Genomic DNA, 12,370 nt, shown 5'->3' with positions numbered 1-12,370 from the left:
GCAAATAATCTTTTTCTTTCGAATATTTGGACCCAATTCTTATTGGTCGACTACTGCGCATACGTGATGTTGGTTCACCTTTCTTATTACATCATGGTACCAGTCTCATTGTTAAGATGCATTCTCTGAAATACACAGTCTAAATTCTGTCGAGAGTTAACAGACATTTGTATATGGCGCTCCGGCCATCTTTCTCATTTCACTATCTTTCATACCGATTCAGACGGCCATATTGAATGACGCTCGTATGCCCACTGTTTATTCGCTGAAACAGTTTATAGCCGGCAAGGACAACCCTGCTGATTGCGCTTCGAGAGGGCTTGATTCTACCCAGCTACGGGTACACCCCCTGTGGTTGACGGAGCCTGCCTGGTTGCGTCATAATCAAGATCATTGGCCGGCAAGATACGCATCAAAATCACACGACGCAAGCCAGGAGGAAAGACCACGCTGCGTGCTATCAACCACAAGGGCTACCCCGCCAATTCACTGGGACCTGCTGACGCGTTACTCATCACTGACGCGATTATTTAGAATTACAGCCGTGTGTCAACAAGCAGCTAAGCGTTTTCGCACCAAGCGCTCCCCCCCCCCTCTGGATAGTCCGCTCATTCCCTCCGAGCTGAAGAGGAGTCAGCTCTTCTAGATTAAACAGATACAGCGAGCCTACTTTCAGGAAAATATGGATATATTAGCAAAAAACGAGCTGCTTCCTAAATCGAACCCGCTTCTGCGCTTAACACCTTTCCTAGATGGAAACGGTCTTCTGCAAGTGGGAAGCAGACTAGAGCATTCTCAACTAGACCCCGAATCGAAGCATCAATACATCTTGCCGCGATGCTCCCCACTAACGTCCTTAATTATTGCAGATTCCCACTCTCAGACGCTGCATGGAGGAACACAAATTACGTTAGCGCATCTGCGCCAAACGTACTGGATACTGGGAAGTCGAGCTCCGATAAGATCGTACATTCTGCGCTGCGTCCGCTGCGCCCGTCACCGGAAACATCAAGCTCAACAACTCATGGGGCAGCTGCCGTCTGCTAGAGTGACCCCGGCTCGACCATTCTTGAATACCGGGGTAGATTATGCTGGCCTCATCACGATCAAGACCTGGCACGGAAGAGCAGCAAAAACTATCTTACAAAAGATATCTGGCCATTTTTGTCTGCCTCGCCACCTCCGCTGTGCACCTCGAAGTCGTGACGGATTACAGCACCGAGGCTTTTCTAGCCGCCTATAAAAGGTTTTTCGGCCGGCACGGAATATGTGCCACGCTGCGATTGCGGGACGAACTTCGTCGGAGCCGACGCCGAGCTACGGAAATAATTTAACACCGCATCCCGCGAATTGAAAAAACTGGCGGGCCTGCTCGCGAACTGCGGCACAGAGTGGAAGTTTATACCGCCTACCGCTCCACACTTTGGCGGCATATGGGAGGCGGCCGTCAAGTCGACCAAATTCCATCTGCGTCGAATCATCGGAGAGTCGGTATTGACCTATGAAGAGCTCTCGACACTGATGACAAAGATCGAGGCTGTGTTAAATTCACGACCGATTTGCCCCATGTCCGACGACAGTGAGGATTTTTCTACTTACGCCCAGACACTTCCTTATAGGAGAAGCCATCCCGGAGCCAAATCTCATAAACAAGCCCACCTCTCGCTTATTACGATGGCAGTTAATACGCCATAAAACCGAGGCATTTTGGAAGCGTTGGACAGCTGAGTGTCTTCAACGCTATCAATCAATTTCGAAATGGCACCATCCTTCAAACGAATTAAAGGAGGGCGCAATGGTGCTCCTCTCGGACGAACGCTATCCTCCCACCAAGTGGCCGTTAGCGCGGATAGTGAAACTCCACCCCGGAAAGTTTTTTCGTAATATATAATAGCCGCTATTTTTTTAATTACTTAATAAAAATTATATTAAATAAAAATTACAAAAAGACAAGTAATTTTTTCCAATTAAATTACGTAGTAATATCCGCAAGTCCAGTGGCAGATTTTCTGAAATTTTTACATGCTTTTAAAATGTTTTTTTTTTTACAGATATTATGAGTGTAGTTTTCGCAAAAATAGTAATTGTAAAGTAAGAATGCAATTAAAAAATAATATTTATAAAATAAGCGGGACTCACAATCATAAGAAGCCTACAATCCATCTGGCTTCCTTAAAAGAAGGCATCATGAAATCCTCGCCACTCCTGTCGAAAGCGGATTTAAAAAAACTTTTGATAAAAAAGTAAGATAATTTTTTGTTAATTACGATATTATAAATTTCACGAGTATTAAAATTATATCAGCAATCCGTTTAGGCCATAAATTTTAAATATTATTATATAATTGTTATATACTGTAACAGAATTGCACATATGTCAATACTCAGCGGAGATTTTTAATATTTAATGCAATATCTTCTTATAGATACATTGCAATTAAAAAAACAGAATAAATTTTTTTTAATGTGATATTAATATAAAAAAATTGTAAAAATAGATATGATAACTTGTTGGACCACACATCGATTTCTAATTTAGAAAGATCGATAAGGCGTTTTAGGAAGGGCAATCTTGCAGGAAAAATACCAAAAAATCTCGACGATTTAAGGAAGTCTTAAAAAGGGAGAGTGGCAAAAAAGATTAAAAATAAATTCGACAGAAAGTTTTTCTGTCCAATTTATTGTACAAAACAATAAAAGTGAGAGCATATATTATTCATGGATAATCAGTTAAGGGACAAATTAAATGAAACGTCTTTGCCCACGATATTGGTACATTTGCTACTGTACCCAAAATCCAAAACGAAAATTGTCAATTATGGACTATTGTAATTAAGCATAAAAACAGAGTAAGCAAATTAATTTTTTTATATCTTTAATTGCAGAAACGCTTACGTTAAAAAATTATGTTTAATTAGATATAACTAGATTTAATTACATATGACTGAATCTAATTAGATTTGTATTTTGTTTTATACATAGAAAGTCTATATCTGTCTATACAGAAACTTGTAAAAATAATCATGTATATATGATTAAACACGCTTTCATATACGATTTTATCAGAAAATTAACTGCGTGCTTTTCATATCTGCTGTTCTAAAATATATAAGCCCGCGACTAATTTATATCTTCTGATAAAATCAGATATATAACAGCATGCATTATCATGTATGATTGTAATAATTTTTCATTTTTTTGTATACATAGATATCGACTTATTTTTATGTATGGATACACAGAATACAAATTTAATTTGATCTGATCACATCAAAATACATTTAATTTAATTAAATTAGATTTTTTGGCAGTTTATATTATGCAATATCATAAAATTAATTTTCCAAATTTAAGACCTTTCCGCTTGCGTATGCTATTATGGAAGGGAAGAAGACGCAAAATTACGTTAATATTCTTCAAAAAGTAGCCAAATTTTTAAAGCTGCAGCCGAAAATTGCAATCTCGGACTTCGAGGAAGCTGAGAGGAAAGCATTGAAAATTGTGTTCCCCGAAATACAATTAATTGGTTCCTTTTTCCATTTTTGTCAAGTAATAACAAATAATAATGTACATAGAGTAATATAACTTATTTCATATGTCATAGCTCTTTTCTTACAAGCATTAATAGACAACGGGGAGAAACATAAAATCTTTGAAGCCCGGACTGAGGATGAAAAGGGATGGGGCTTTATAAAATTATTAATTGCATTGGCTTTCTTACCTGAACAGTGCATCAAAGAAGGTTTTAACTTAATTAAAACAAAAATATTTGACGACAGAAAGAGACGAAAAATTAAAATCTTTTGTTGTATATTATGAAAATACTTGGTTAAATACATATAAACCAAGTTCTTTCTGTATTTTAAAAAAACCGTACAGAACTAATAACATTACGGAAAGAAACAGAGTTAAAAGAAGTGCTAAAAACACATTCATCCATTAATGACTTTTTGGGTATATTGAGCATCTAAATACTACCTTTGAACGTACGTATCTATTCTACTTCTAAAATTAATATTTACTTGCAGAAAATCTAACACAATATCAAGAAAAATTTAGGAGTTATTTAAATAATAAGAATTTTTGGACAAGACCGGAAAATAATGTTTTAAAAGCAAAAAAAAATGGAAATAAACGCAATTTGGTATAAAATTGAATAAACGGGAGAAGATATAGATTTATTATTGATATTATATAAATGGTCTAATCTTGTGGGTGAGAAATGAATTAATAGAAGATATGCAAGCTTTATTTAAGCTTTATTATATTAGGATTTATTACATTATTATTAAATTCATTATTTTCATGCTGTATTCAAATGTAATAAATAATATTGTTGAACAGCCTGTAAAACAGCAACGTGGAAGACTGGCTTTCACCTCTCTTGATCTGAAAATAGAACAAAAATTTAATTAATCAAATGCTTATTCTGGAATGCATATAAAATGCAACGCTACAGAAATGTGCCTCCTTGATGCGTCAATACGTGCGCGATCTCGTGTCGTACACCAACAATTACGTAAAATCGCGTCACGCACTACACATAGAGGAGGTACTGACCCTCGACGCGAGGAAAATCGAGATCGGAGAGGCGATAACCGAAAACGACGTATTTAACGAGAGGTAAGTAACTTTTTTAACGAGAATGCTTCAAAAGCGCCTCGTGATTACGCGGCTTTCCAACTGGGCGGTGTATATAGACCGAGTTATTGATCCAGATCTGACGTTGCTCGCGCACGACTGTCGCGCGGCAACGACGACGACAACGACCACCACCACCACCGTATACGCAACACCGGCGATGGTCGCGCGTATTTTGTACACGGGAAAAGCACCGTGTACAACTATGACATAGTGAACATTGTTTCTAAATAACAGCAAAGCCAAATTCATCAGAATGGAGGGGGGGGGTGTTTGGTAAGACTGCGACCGCTCGATGACTCAGAGTCAGACAAGATGGAATTTCCACTCTTCTCGACCAACATCCCGAGTAACGTAATGGACGCTGTTCGTCACGTCTATAAGATCCAACTGTGCATCGAGCGATTATCGACGAGCATCGCGCCACTCGACGGCCGCCTTGTGAAGGACGCTGAAAAATATATCGTAGCGTGCTATGCCACGTGGACCATACAAGAATTCTTTGCGCAATTCAATTTAATCGCGTCGGTGCAAATCGGTGGAGCGACTCCATTAAAACTATCGCGCTTGCATCTTGCCTGCGGGGAAAGGCGCGTTCCGTGCTCGAGACAGTGCAGAATATAGATAGATAAGTTTATTTACATAGGGAAAAATGGCGTCTTATAAGCAGAGTGGATCTGGTAATAAGTATGTTAATAAAAAAATAGCTTTGGAACAAGAGACTAGAACTAGACCAACCATTGTTAGTATAGAAGACTTTAAGCTTAATCCAAATTATAAAAAGAAATTAAGAAGTCAAGCAAACACTAAAGACATCGTTGGAGATAAGAGAGAGGAAGAGGTAATAGAAACAGTTGAGATTAGTGATGAGGAAGAGAAACAGATAATAGGAGGCACAAAAAAGAAAGCTAGTAGGAAAGCCTCTTCTAAAATTCCCAGCTGGAAAACCAACCTGGATGACGAACAGTGGGAATATGCAAGTACCTTATATCAAATAGGAAGGCAAGAAAAAAGAGATAAGGCTAAGGGTAATACACAGGAAGAAACAAATAAGAAAAAAAAGAAAATGACTAAAAAAAAGAAAGAAGAATTGCAGGAGAAAATGGAACAATATCAAGTAATGACTGCCAATCAATTGGCAGTGGAAGCCTTGCATAAACTTAAAAAATTGGATGACGCCAGGATTAATTCCACCAATCTGCAAGGCAAAGTCAACGGAGAAATGAAGGATTGTATATTACATACGAAGTGTATCGTAGAAAAGTTGGCCATAAGAGCTTCTGAAATCGGCGATCTAGATTTTTATAGACAACAATATATTGAATTAACTAATTAATTGAAGGAACAAAGCAATGTTAAAGAAAAGGTAATCAAACCTTCTGGAAGCGAAGATAATATTAAAGCAAAAATGAATAAAGAACGTAAGATTATCGACTCTTCAGATGAAGAGGCGACAAGAGTTAATGTGGAAGTTAATCGGGGAATAATTACTCAAAAGAAAAATATCCAGCGATCAATATTGCTTCTACTTCAAGGTATGAGTTGCAATCATCACGTACAGTAACAATCAATGAAGATTTAAATAAAATTAATGAGGCTGCGGCCACTAGAAATGTGGCCAGTTGCAAGGCAGAATGGAGCCTGGTAAAATCCAGATGGAGAAGGAAGAAATCGGATGCGACTTCTACTGAAGATAGCGGAAGTGAGGCCAGATCAAAGATAATAAAGGAAGTAGGTTCAAAAAACAAAAGTAGAACTTACATCCCTAAAAGAATCCCACTAAAATCTGCGGCAATAACAATTAATATGGAGAATAACGTCAACTTGTTTATGAATATAATGAAAAAAGCGAGACAAGAAATCTCGCTAGAAGAGTTGGGAATCACCAACACTAAGGTACGAAAGTCCGCCTGCGGTGGAATCATAATAGAGCTTCCTGGAGAGGATACGAACACTAAAGCGGATAAATTAGCAGAAAAACTTATGCAGGTTCTCAAGGACAACAACGTAGCAATAGGACGCCCTACAAGTACGGCGGAACTTAATGTATTTGGGTTCGAGGATTCTATAGAAGCTGAAGAGATAAAAGAAGAAATTGCAAGATTAGGGAAATGTTCGGAAGCTAGCGTTAAAATGGATGCCATAAGATATACGAGAAGCGGGTTATGCTCAGTCTGGATAAAATGCCCCTTAGAGAGTGCGATGAGAATCGCACAAATGGAAAAATTTAGAATCGGTTGGTCATATGCTAACGTAGAAATGTTGAAGCGCCGCCCTCTGCAGTGTTTTAAATGCTTTGCGGTGGGCCACGCATTTCAGCGTTGTCCCTCCAGCAAGGATCGCAGGGGGCGATGCTTCAACTGTGGAGAAACAGGATATAGTGCATATCAGTGCACGAATTTACCACACTTCCACCGTCGAGGAAGAAGAGCGGATCACCGCGCTGGGAGTGAATGGTGCCTCCCCCAATCTCCAAGAAAGGTGCCACTTAAAAACATAAGTATAACAAATAAAAATAAAAGGCAATTGTCGCCAGGATCTCCGCAAACAGTCTTGGAAGAAAATATAGGAGTTTCTAGTAGACCATTTAAAAAAGGGAAAAGAATAGTAACACAAAGTGCAGACATAATAAAAAGTAGGAATAACGCACATCAGGATATGAATATTCAAGAAGAGAATATGGACACGCAAGACAAGGCTAGTATAGAAGAAGAAGAGTATATCAGAGATCCCTTGCAGGAGCAAACGGCTTCTGAACCATTGAATCTCTCTATAAGATCCAATGATAGTGGATCTAATAAAGATTACACATTGAATTCTACAATCAGAGAGAATTTAGAATCAGGAGAAAGAAGGGCATATGGAGAAGGGCTTATCAGTGAAGGGAAAACGTTTACCCCGGAGGCCCCATTAAGTGAGAGTATTGTAGGAAAAGAGCATGACGATACTCCAAGATTACAACGAACTATTTTCGAAGTAAATCAAAGTAGTGTTCGAAAAACGGATGAGATAAGGATGACGGAGGACGTCCAATAAATTGGTAAAATTCACCCCAAAAATTAAATTTCTACAGCTGAACTGCAACCACTCAATGGCTTCGCAGGACTTAGCTTTAGAAAAAATTAGGAGTTTAAATTTCGGTTTATTGATATTATTGGAGCCATACAGAATTCCCAACGATGATAGATGGCATACCTCTTCTGGAAATAATCCAGAAGTGGCCATTACTTGGCAAGGTCAAATATCAAGGCACCCCATTATCTTATAGATAAAGTACAAGGCTATGTGATTACTAAAGTTAACAAATTATTAGTGATGGGGGTCTACTATTCACCAAATAGAAGACAGGAAATTTATAGATTTTCTTACGGTTTTGTCCATAGTTGTGAATAAATATAGAAATGAACAATTAACTATTCTAAGGGATTTCAATGCAAGAGCAACTCTATGGAATAATAAATGTAATGGAAGAGGAAATGACATGATTGATTGGTTAGATAGTCTTGATCTAACTGTAGTAAATATCAATAAAGTGGCTACCTGTGTCCACCCTAAAGGTAGTTCAGTGGTGGATCTGGCTATTGTGAATAAAAAGGCATATAACAACAGAGTTAAATGTATAATAGATCAGAGAGAGGATTCCCACTCAGATCATCGCTATATGTATCTCTTAACAATAGTGTAAAGTCTCAATCTAACACAAGACCCAGCAGCATACCTAGATGGAGTTTAACAACTCTAAATAAAGATATAATGATGGTAGCAGCATATGTCATTGCCTGGCCATCTCCCAATGTAGAAGAGTCAGCAACCATGTTGTTTACGCGAACGCGCTCGTCAGATTTGATCCGGAGCTGTCAATCCGAACGGACGTGCTGTTTCTCTGTTCGTGAACGATCTTTGTATTTTCAAGCCACATTAAAGAGTTTTATCAGAAAGAGAGTGTCTTTCTTACTTCGTGCGGGAGTGCGCGAGTGAGAGTGCGAGGCAGTCTTGCCGGGCGAACGTAACAATAATACAACTTTATCTACGAAAACCGATCTGTTGTCTCAGGGATCTTTTCCTACACCCTAGATCCCGGCGAGCTATGCCCGAGTAAGAAAATTCTGTTGTTACATCGATGTGTTTCGCGTCGATCAGCTGTTTGGCAAGTCGTGTGCGGCTTCGGTGGTAATCGCGGGGCCCGCGACGCTGCGGGTGATGCCCCGCGGCGAAACGCTAGAGTTTCGTGACGCGGCGGGAGCGTGGCGCGGTGGGTGGTAATTGCCCTGTGTTCGAGTTCGGTGACGCGCGGTGCGGAGCGTGAAGCGGGGTTGTTTTTCGCGTTCTGTTCAAACTCTCGTCTCGGAGGTTTTTGAGGAAACGGCGCCGGTCCCGAAAATTCTCGGGGGAGACGGAGAACGCTGTATCTTTTGAACGCCGACTAATTATAAGGATTGAAGAGAATCTGTGAAGAACTCTCGGCGAAGCCAGAGACGCTCTACTCTCAGCTTACGGATTCGAGCTATTCTGAGGAAGTTGAAAGCGAGCGGTGCCAAAAATACTTGGCTAAGGCAAAGAACACTTCACCCTAATTACCGAATTGCAGGAGGCTTCTCTATCGCATCGGACGGATATTGGTTTGTCGGATACGGTTCAATCGAGAAGTGAAGTGTGTAGTGTGCCTTCACCGGAACGACCTTTTATACCCGTCTGGATGGAGGTTCGGAGATCTTCGCCGATCTCCGATTTTCCCCACTCAATTCCCCCTTGGGCGGTCGGGAAAGCGGTGGAGAAAGCGTGCGGGTCGTTGAGACGATTTTCGTCTCAACGAAATGGAAAATGTTATGACGGGCCGGTGCCCGTTTTCGCGGTTCGGCAGGTGTTTGGCCGAACCGTACGCGGACGATGATCGCCGGCGAAAGAGGGTCCGTTACAACGGAAATGGTCCAAGAATTCGTCAGATGGAAGTTCAAACGGATTTTGTGCATCTCGTAATATTCTCACTTCAATTCGTCTATTATATCGATAAACTCGTTCTTCCAAAAAAAATAATACCCACTCCAGAAACTGTTCTACCATCTACTTTCCAAAAGAACGATAGATTTTCATCAAAATGCTATGCATATTTCTTAATAAATATGCTATTTATGTAGGAGTGCAAATAAAACATACTTTTATAATAATTCAAATCTTACCTAAATACTATTATCTATTAACTCGGAACGTATAAAAATTAAATTTATTTATTGCATAATTAAATATCAATTTTGGCATTAAAATATAGATTTTACTTACTTTTGCTTTGAAAAAAGATATTTTCCGTTATTTGAGTTTCACAAGCTTGGATGTCAAACATACATACTGTTTATCTGTCACTTATTGCTATTTTAATTTGTAAATTCGAAGAACGTTGTTTATGCAAGGTTGTTAGAGGAGCCGCTTTTTCTTGCGCATGCCCGAGAATTCGCAGTATAATTGTCTATTATTTTATTTGATTTTATACAATCTTATCTTTTTAAAAAAATTTATATAATGTTTAAATGTATAATAGAGCTTAAAATAGAGCTTTTAAAAAACCTATATAAATCAGATTTTTATACGATTCTCGGTTCAGTGAATCGAATGCAAAAGATAAACACCATGATATGGAAGTGGAATCAGAAATTATTCATTTAAGTATGGATTATGATATGGTTGAACATAGCTCCAAATCACCAAATAAAGCTCTTTCTGACACACTTTCATGTGGTTCTAAAGATGAAATTAAGAATTTAGATTCTGAAATTCAAGAGGCAAGCATGGATGAAAATCAGTTGGAGGACTTGAAATAGAAGAGATGAACGAAATTGGAAAGTTGCAACAGTGGGCTTTAAGTGGAAACTCAACAATTCCTCATACTAAAGTAAATTGTTTTATCGCTATTCTGAGGAAGCGATTGTTACCTGAATTGCCCAAGAGTGCAAAAACTTTCTTAAAAACTTCCAAAGCTTGTTATTATCTCCAACAGTTCGACAATGATGGCAGTGAATTTGTATATTTTGGTATGAGTGAATATTTTTAAAGCGTCATCAATCCAAACTTTCACAGAAACGGAGTCATTTATCTTATTAATTATAAATGTATAGATGGACTGCAAATATTCAAATCTAGTTCAAGACAATTCTGGCCTATTCTGTGCAAAATTCATTCGAATAATGATGAGCCGTTTCCTGTAGCTATCTATTCAGGAAAAAGAACCCTAATGATTTAAACCAATATTTACAAAACTTTATTAATGAAATAAATCAGTTACAAAATAAAGGAATTTCGGTCCCGTGCTTTACTCAAGTGTATCAAAGGACATGGTGGATATTAGGTGCGTGAACGGATGTACTGTTTGTGGGGAACGTGTAGAGAGACGAATTTATAATTTATCTAAATCAAGATTATCAAGTCAGAACTGATGCTTCATTCCGTCGGCAGAACAATCCAAAACATCACACTGGGAATTCTCCTCTTCTCTCTATTGAACCACTAATAGATATAATAACTCAATTTTTATTGGACTTTATGTATCTTGTATGCTTAGGAGTTATGAAAAAATTATTAGAATATTGGTTATATGGAACTGCAATTATGAAAATCAGCCAGAATGCAAAGAATCAATTTATTAATACGCTTTCAATCTCAAATACCAATCGAATTCCAACGTACCAGAACTTTATCCGAATTTAAAAAATTCAAAACAGTAGAATTAAAATTTTTTTGTTGTATGCAAAACCATTGTTTTTCAAAAGAATTTTGAGCGATGCAGCATATAAATATTTCCTCATTCTACATGTTGCTTGTCGAATTTTATGTTCCAAAAAATTGGCATTAATAAGTTATGAAAATGCAAAAAAACTTCTAAAACAATTTGTGAAAATATCAGAAAAATTATATGGTAAAACAAGTCTCATAGGAAACATGCATAATCTTATTCATCTGGCAGATGACATGAAGAATATGGGATGTCCTCTTTCTAATATCATCGCCTTCCCATTCGAGAACTGTTTAGAGAAAATTAAGAAAGTCTTACGAAGTGGAAATCGACTATTGGCACAAATTTGTTGTCGTTTGCAAGAAATATATTTTATTGATGTTAAAAGGCCCCTTCCCACTTCTTCTGTACAAATCATATCAAAACTTCAGAAGGATATTTCAGAAAATATAATAATAAAACGTTTGAAATGTAACAATTCAATTCTGATACAAAAAATCCCAAATAATAGAGTAATATTAAAAAATGGAATGCTTATAGAAATAAATAAAATAAATATTCCTCCTAATATGGATAAGAAGGCGATACAAATAAATGGAACCACATTTAAAATTATGAAACCAATTTTTGAAAGGCCTTGTGATTCGAATATTTTGGAAATGTAGGAGGTAACTAGATGCCATGTTAGATTTATCACCTGTCCATTGACTTCGGTACGTGAAAAATATCACTTTTGACAGTGAGAATGGAAAAGAAAAAATATTTACAATGCCATTTCTTCATATTTAGAATAACACTTGTTTGATATTTAATATAAATACACGAGTTTAGTTCATATAAAAAAATAAACACTAGATTTTTTTTTTGTAAAAATTTATAAAATCATTGTTTGTTATAAAATAGGAAAAAATCCACTTTAGATAATATTGTTGCGTGCGCCTGAGTCGGGAGGCTTTCCGATGCATCGAAGTTTCGCCGGAGAGCACGAAGTCGGCTCCTTGACAACGGC

At 37.7% G+C, this 12,370-nt stretch overlaps 1 pseudogene; it reads left to right on the top strand.

Annotated features, from left to right (window-relative positions):
- Nucleotides 1–682: 682 nt before the first annotated feature.
- Nucleotides 683–3,205, top strand: LOC118646790 (annotated as a pseudogene).
- The last annotated feature ends 9,165 nt before the right edge of the window (nt 3,206–12,370 follow it).

This window comes from Monomorium pharaonis, chromosome 8 (assembly GCF_013373865.1).
Source record: "Monomorium pharaonis isolate MP-MQ-018 chromosome 8, ASM1337386v2, whole genome shotgun sequence".
NCBI classification, from domain to species: domain Eukaryota; kingdom Metazoa; phylum Arthropoda; class Insecta; order Hymenoptera; family Formicidae; genus Monomorium; species Monomorium pharaonis.
The sequence above is the reverse complement of the archived record's forward strand: the minus strand, read 5'-3'. Positions and strand labels throughout refer to the sequence as shown.